The sequence below is a fragment of the Corylus avellana genome, chromosome ca2, assembly GCF_901000735.1.
Source record: "Corylus avellana chromosome ca2, CavTom2PMs-1.0".
Lineage (NCBI taxonomy): Eukaryota > Viridiplantae > Streptophyta > Magnoliopsida > Fagales > Betulaceae > Corylus > Corylus avellana.
In genome coordinates, this window is record NC_081542.1 from 45548940 (window position 1) to 45556979 (window position 8040).

Below are 8040 nucleotides of genomic sequence, written 5' to 3' on the forward strand. Positions count from 1 at the left end.
TGTTGATTGTTGAAGTGAAGTCAACCGGTGTTTCGGTGAAGGGAGATCTCGTAGAAGGATTGTGCCAGTTGTCTCTGGAAAGGGCTACTGCGGTAGAAGGTAAGTGGGTCGCTTGTCTTATACAAGATCGTGTCAATTACGAAGGTTTTGTAAGTGTGAACGTCTTGTAATCCTTTATTCTTTTACTGAGTTAGTTGATTTCCTGGGTTTGGCTGCCCCGGAGAGGTTTTATAATTAGAGAGTTCTCTAATTGGTTTCCTCTTTGTAACCAAAATATCTGTGTTCTTTATTGTTCATTGCATATCTGTTTTTGGTTAATTATTATTTGTTAGGTCAGATTCTTTTTCGCATAATATTGTGTAAAACACCTATACATTCAGAATAGGTGTAATTTTGGTAAGATTAGGATTTTTCACTATGTACAATTTAACTTGATATCGTATAAAGATTACCTTGATGACAAGAAAAACGTGAGGTTCAGATTCCGCCACAAGCCTTTAAACTTCCAAATCTTACTCAATATGAATTGTGATTCAAATGTACGATAGATCTGAATATTTATTCCTTATCTATATATTAATGGAGAGACATTACAAAATAGATAATAGCAAAAGGACATATATACTTAACCCAAACTTTTGTCTAGACTATGCTCATTAATCGGACCGTGGGAAGAACCAATGGTAAAGATCTTTTAAGAATATGATAACTTAAGACAAAGTTCACATAAGTGGGCTATTTACTTGAGCACTTTCTCTTTATTCCTTCCCATTTAAGTATTACCATTTCTACATCACATGGCTAAAGCGGGTTCTACACCTTAACTTTTGTTGAGTATACATGTGTGAGTATAAAAAGGATAGAGTACTATATATATACGTAGGAGAAATGTAAGAAGTATGAGTAGTTAATATAGCATGGTTTGGTCCAAACCCATAAGCTTAAACTTTTGGGTTGAGTGGTGTATAACATGCTATATTATACGCTCATTAAAAGATTCCCCAAGTATCAATATCGTATAAGGTCACCTTGACTACAAGATGCATATGAGATTCCAATTTGGCCTTAAGCCTTTACACTTCAAATCTTAATCCATATCACTTGTGATTCAAATGTGTTGAGCTTAGAAATCCCGTGATTCCTTTCGTGGATAATGGCATGATCCATCCATTGTAAAGCTAGAGGAACAATTTCCTTGTACGCTAATATCTTTTTGATAATTAACAAGTTCTCTATTTGCTTCTAGAACAATTATCAAGCTAGATAGGAAATAGAGACAACTTTGGGACCCAATATAGCTAATATTGTCGGTGCACTACTCGTGAGCCTATATAAGGGTGACTGAGCGAGTTGAGATATATACATGCAACTTTCTCAAACTTCAAATTAAATGTTGAACGACAATTAAAACTTGAGATTCAAAATTCACTTCCCTAGCTATTCTTTGCATTTGTTTTCTCACCAACCCGCAAGAGGAATGTGGTTTTTCCATTTTTAATGTTCTATAAGAGCTACCATGCACCTACCATCAATGTATTTATGCAATCCTTGTGTATGTGTTTATAGTTTGTCCATAAAGTTCGTCTTCACCATTGTCATTTTTATTAAAAATTATTTAGTCTTTGTGTGGATACAATTATTCTAATAGAAAAGCAATTACCAAACTTTGATTTACATATATTAATTGATCTGCTATATTAACAAATTATTTGTGACGTGCGAATCTTCACACGTCACTAATTAATGGTGTGTCACTGTTCACACATCACTAATTAATTACATGTGAATATTAACACGTCACTGAGTTTTTTTTTTTTTTTAGTGACGTTTTACTCTTTGACACGTCACTATTTGGTGATGTTTTGAAAACCAGGGTATTGTAGACACGTTACTAAATCCTGAATTTTTTGTAGTGAACTCTAGTTAATGACCAACTATTATATTGAGTGTATTTATGTTTAAGTATCATAAATTGTCGTTCAAAATAGCAGAATATAAATCTATACACTTAAAAACTAACGCTTAAAAGTTGTGATGTTGAACAAGGTGAAAGAAAGGAGAAAGAAAATTAAGCAATCAAAGGAATTGAAGGATATGTTTAGCCACATCTTTACCGTAGTGAATGAGAAATATGACGAATGGAACATCCAGTTTTTTGTTCTATTGAGTCTCCTATTACAGGCCATTCTAATTCTGGTTGAACCATTTAAAAAGAGTGTTAGAATTGGTCACTTGTTTTCATCAACCTTACTGTGGGCCCCACAGCAGTATGGCATCCCATATTGTTGACTTATGTTTTCTCTCTCACACGTCCACTTTGGCTTCTCCATTCATTGAGCTTGTTCTAGAAGCTTTGTGAAAGGGCTTTGTTGTTTTATTTGAAGCCATTCGGTCATCAAGAGGAGAGGAGAGGCAGCAACTTTAGCAAGAAAAAGAGAGAAAGAAGAAAAAAAAGAGCTTGCCGAGAGAGAGAGACTTGTGTTGCAAAGAGAAGGAGAGATACACAATTTTTTCTTCATTTTGATCTCACTTTTGGAGTGCTAAAAGCTTAGAGAATTTTAGAGAATATTTTTCTCTTTTGTATCTAATTCTCTTTTAAGTGAGATTGGGGTATATTAAGGTTTTTGGGTTTGAGTGGTTTTGTTTGTACTACTCTTTGTATTCCACTTTTTGTTAGTGAATTTATCTTGGATCGTCTCCGCTAGTAGATGTAGACTTGTTAAGCCGAACCACTTAAATCTTGGTGTCTTGTGTGGTTGTGTTATTTTTCTATTATGCACTTTTCTACTTCTTTGGTGATCTTGGAATTTGCATTTGTCACAACAAAGAGAACAGAAAGTTGGAAGGTACTATTGTTGGGGGTGTTTGGCAAATGCCAGCATGAACCCCAAGACCCACGATACTGTAGCTTGACTGAAGGGATGCATATTGCCCACCATATTAAAATAGAAAACAAACAAACTCTGAGCTCCCTCATCCCCAAGCTCTGAGCTCCCTCTCGCTGGCACTATTCCTCGTCCCCAAGCTCCCTCATCCCTTCTTCCGCAATTCGTCATTTCTTCCTCTCCCTACTCCCTCATTTGTTTTTCCACAGTTTAAAAATCAGTTATGCCGGTGGAGAGCTCCATACAGTCACTCCGAACATCTCCCCGATCAATATCAAAAATTAAGGTTTGCTTAATTTTTCAGAGAGATCGATTCAGCTAGTGATTTTGAAATTTTTTTGTTGGGGTTTTCTGATCTTTTATGTTCTACCTGTTAAATAAAAGAAAAATAAAATTATAAAAAACAAAAGGGGTGGCTATACAAAACCCAGTCACCAAGCCGATGAAGGTGCGGCTGATTCCCTTCCCCTGTTGATCCTCCTATATGCCGAGACAGAGAATGGGGGAAAGAGAAAGGAGATGGCGGAAAGAGGAAGGAGATGGAAGGAGGAGGAAGGAGTGGGTGTTGCTGGGGAAGATGAAGCTTCCCGCTGTGCTGTGAGATGGGGGGGAAAATTTGGGTATATTTTTGTGAAGAGGTGAGTGTTGCTGGGGAAGGGGAAATTTCACGCTGTGCTATGAGATGGGGGGAAAAAATTTCAGTATATTTTTGTGTAGGTGTTTTGAAGGGACAAAATAGTCATTGTCTAGCATAAGAAAGGGGTAAAATAGTATATATCGACAATAAAAGCAGATTGTCAGCGTGCAGTTTGACTGCTTTTCTCAATGTCTTCGGCACCCAGTTTGAAGCTACAGTGCCGTGGAAATTTCGAACAGTGCAAAGGGGTTAACAAACACCCCCGTTGATCTGGTCAGCCACATACTGGCCATTTGGACCAGTAACTTTACAGTTGGGACTTATTTCCAACAGTAAAAAAATTCCAAAACCTCATGATTGCTCTGGCATTCTAGCGTTTTGGGCTCCCTTTCTTCTGTCACACCTCCGTGGTCCAGATACTATAACTGCTGTTTCTTTGGAGGATAATGCCCTCTGGCTAAGGCAGCTGGTTGGACTCCTAGGCCAGTTCGTTCTCTTTGTCCAATCCTTCAGCCAATACCAACCCAGAAACAAGTTATGGCTCCCTACTTTCCTTCTGTTTCTCACTGGAACCATCAAGTATGGTGAGCGAACACGTGTTTTATATCGGGCAAACCTGCAAAAACTTTCGGAAATCGAATCTTACCGCACCGGACCCAGAGCCTAACTATGCAAAGTCTAGTGTGTGCCAAAAACGTGAAGCACCAAAGGGAAGAGAAAAAAGAGAGAATTTGAGAGAAGGAGGTACAAGGGCAGCAAGGGTGTTTTCTTCTTGGTGGTTTTTGGAGGAGCCAAAAACAAGTGATAAGAAGAAAAAGGGTGCTGCAGAGTGAGAGAAGAAAATAGAGATCAGCCGCCATCCGTTCCAGCAAAAGAAGAGTTTGTACATCTGTCTTTTGTATTCTATTTTGGGAATAATCTCTCTTGTGTGATAGTGAGATTTGGGTGTATTGGGGCTTTGGGATCTGAGTGATTTTCTCTCTACTATTTTTGTACTCCATCTTTTGATAGTGGATTTTCTTCTGGGTCGTCTCCGCCAGTGGATGTAGGCTTGTTAAGCCGAACCACTTAAATCTTTGTGTCGTGTGTGATTTGATTGCCTAATCTTTGTTATTCCGCATTCTTCTTATTTTTCGCATCTCACGGGTCTTGGGAAATAGGATTAATTTCCTAACAACTGGTATCAGAGCTGTTGGTTCGAGTGGGAGCGATGGCAGGTGAAGAAGGAAAGATGGGAATCGAGAAGTTCGACGGCAAAGATTTTGGGTTTTGGAAGGTACAGATTGAAGATATTCTTTATGGGAAGGATCTTCATCAACCTCTTTTGGAAGAACAACCTGACGACATGGATGATAGCGAGTGGGCTCTGCTTGATCGTAAAGCCCTAGCAGTTATCAGGTTATCACTGTCAAAATCAGTTGCACACAACGTTGTAAAGGAGAAGACCACAGCAGGTCTAATGGCGGCTTTGTCAAGCATGTATGAGAAGCCGTCGGCTAACAACAAGGTGCATCTGATGAAGAAATTGTTCAACCTAAAGATGGCGGAAGGAGCTTCGGTGGCACATCATCTCAATGAGTTCAACACCATCACAAATCAATTATCCTCGGTGGAAATTAATTTTGATGATGAGGTTCGCGCGTTGATCGTCTTGGCATCTTTGCCAAATAGCTGGGAAGCAGTGAGGATGGCTGTGAGTAACTCTGTAGGAAAGAGTAAACTGAGCTATGAAGACGTCAGGGATTTGATTCTCAGTGAAGAGGTTCGCAGAAAAGATGCGGGTGAAGCCTCTTGTTCTGGTGCTGCTTTAAACCTCGAGACTCGGGGCAGAGGACAAGATAGAAACTCTGGTCAAGGCAGATCAAATTCCAGAAAAGGGAGAAGCAAATTTAGATTCGACCGACAACCTGAGTGTTGGAACTGTGGCAAGACTGGCCACTACAAGAAGAATTGCAGGGAACTGCGGAAGGAGACTGAGAATGATTATGCAAACGTAGTGACAGAAGAAGTATATGATGCCCTACTTCTTTCTGTTGACAGTCCCCTTGATTCTTGGGTCTTAGACTCAGGAGTATCTTTTCATACGACAGCGATCCGTGAAATTCTCGAGAACTATGTTGTTGGAGATTTCGGGAAGGTGTATTTGGCTGACGGAACGGCGCTGGATGTTGTGGGCCTAGGCGATGTTCGCATTAGAGTTCACAGTGACTCGGTATGGAAGCTGCAAAAGGTCAGGCATGTTCCGGAGCTGAAAAAGAATCTGATTTCAGTGGGACAGCTTGATGAGGAAGGGCATTCTATTTATTTCCACGGTGGAAAGTGGAAGGTCAGCAAGGGAGCCATGATTTTGGCTACTGGTCATAAAACAAATACTCTCTATATGACCACGAACAGCAAGGATACAGATGCTGTTGTAGATACGACTGCTGACTCAAAACTATGGCACCTAAGGCTTGGGCACATGAGCGGGAAAGAGATGAAGGTACTTATGTCAAAAGGGAAACTACCGGGGTTAAAGTCAGTTGAGTCTGATTTGTGTGAAGGCTGCATCATAGGGAAGCAGAAGAAGGTGAGTTTCGCGGAAGTTGGCAAAGCACCTAAGCTTGGAAAGCTGGAGCTGGTACACACGGATTTGTGGGGTCCCGCACCAGTGGCATCTCTTGGAGGCTCGCGGTATTACATCACATTTATTGATGACTCAAGCAGGAAGGTATGGGTTTATTTCTTGAAAAGTAAATCTGATGTATTTGAGACTTTTAAGAAATGGAAGGCCATGGTTGAGACTGAAACGGGCTTGAAGCTCAAGCGTTTGAGATCAAATAATGGAGGAGAATACGAAGACAGGGGGTTTAAACAGTTTTGTGCAGCTAATGGGATTAGAATGGAGAAAGCTATCCCGGGAACGCCGCAGCAGAATGGCGTGGCTGAGTGCATGAACAAGACTCTCAATGAGCGTGCCAGAAGTATGAGATTGCATGCTGGGTTACCAAAGACTTTCTGGGCTGATGCAGTGAGCACTGCTGCATATCTGATAAATAGGGGGTCTTCCGTTCCCCTAAGCCATAGACTACCGGAAGAAGTCTGGAGTGGAAAAGAGGTAAATCTTTCACATCTGAAAGTTTTTGGTTGTGCTTCGTATGTCCATGTTGAGTCTAATGCTATGAGTAAACTAGATGGTAAATCTAGTAAGTGTTTCTTCATTGGATATGGAGATGAGGCCTTCGGTTATCGATTTTGGGATGATCAAAATCAGAAGATCATTAGAAGTCGGAATGTGACTTTTAATGAGTGTGCTATGTATAAGGATGGGTCAAGTGCAGAACCTGAAGTTACAGAGCAGGAACCGAAGAAGTCTGAGTTTGTTAACTTAGATGATCTTTCTGAAAGTACAGTGCAGAAAGAGAAACAATTCGTGGAGGTGGAGCTTGATGAACAGTGTTCACTCATGGATGAATGTGATGACAGAGAATCTTCAAGAGACTTACAGCACCGGGAAGAGTCTTATTCTTTAGCAAGAGGCAAAGAGAAACAGGATCAAAAGGCACCAATGAGGTATGGCTTTGAGGATATGGTTTCTTTTGCTCTGACAGCTAGTAGTGGAGATCCATCATCTGTTCAGGATGGTATGCCGAAAGAGGTGGAGTTACTACGGAGAGGCAAAGCTTGGGAATCGGCAGAATTACCCAAGGGAAAGAAGGCTAAAGGGTGCAGATGGGTCTACAGGAAGAAAGAGTCATCGGAGAAAACTGTATGGTCGACGAGACTGATAGGGAGGCATGATGTAATGTCTAAATCAGGTCCTATGCTCAAGTTCAAGAGGCGCTTGGACTTGAGTGACACTTGTGGAGTGTGATTGCCCTTAGGGGCTGAGGCGGAGACATCCGGAGGAGATACGTTTTGCGACTTGATGGGATTCAAGTCAAGGTGGAGATTGTTGATATTTGTGACTTGAATAAGACAAGTCAATACACGTGGGGCCCATTGCAAGTTGCTGTTCAGCCTAGGAATACTTCTCCTAGTTGGATTCCTTATGTGGTGTCGTGGCTTTACACACCAACTTTGAGTCCTTGCCTTTGGAGGTTTTGGAGTACATCTCTAACTTGTATTAGGAGTACTATTCTGACTTGGAGTTGGAGTCTTTGCCCAATATATAATGGCATGGTGCTGTGCGGCAAAGTGTAGAGCAAAAAGAAAGATAATATTTGCTTGTGTTCTAGTGTGTGCCAAAAACGTGAAGCACCAAAGGGAAGAGAAAAAAGAGAGAATTTGAGAGAAGGAGGTACAAGGGCAGCAAGGGTGTTTTCTTCTTGGTGGTTTTTGGAGGAGCCAAAAACAAGTGATAAGAAGAAAAAGGGTGCTGCAGAGTGAGAGAAGAAAATAGAGATCAGCCGCCATCCGTTCCAGCAAAAGAAGAGTTTGTACATCTGTCTTTTGTATTCTATTTTGGGAATAATCTCTCTTGTGTGATAGTGAGATTTGGGTGTATTGGGGCTTTGGGATCTGAGTGATTTTCTCTCT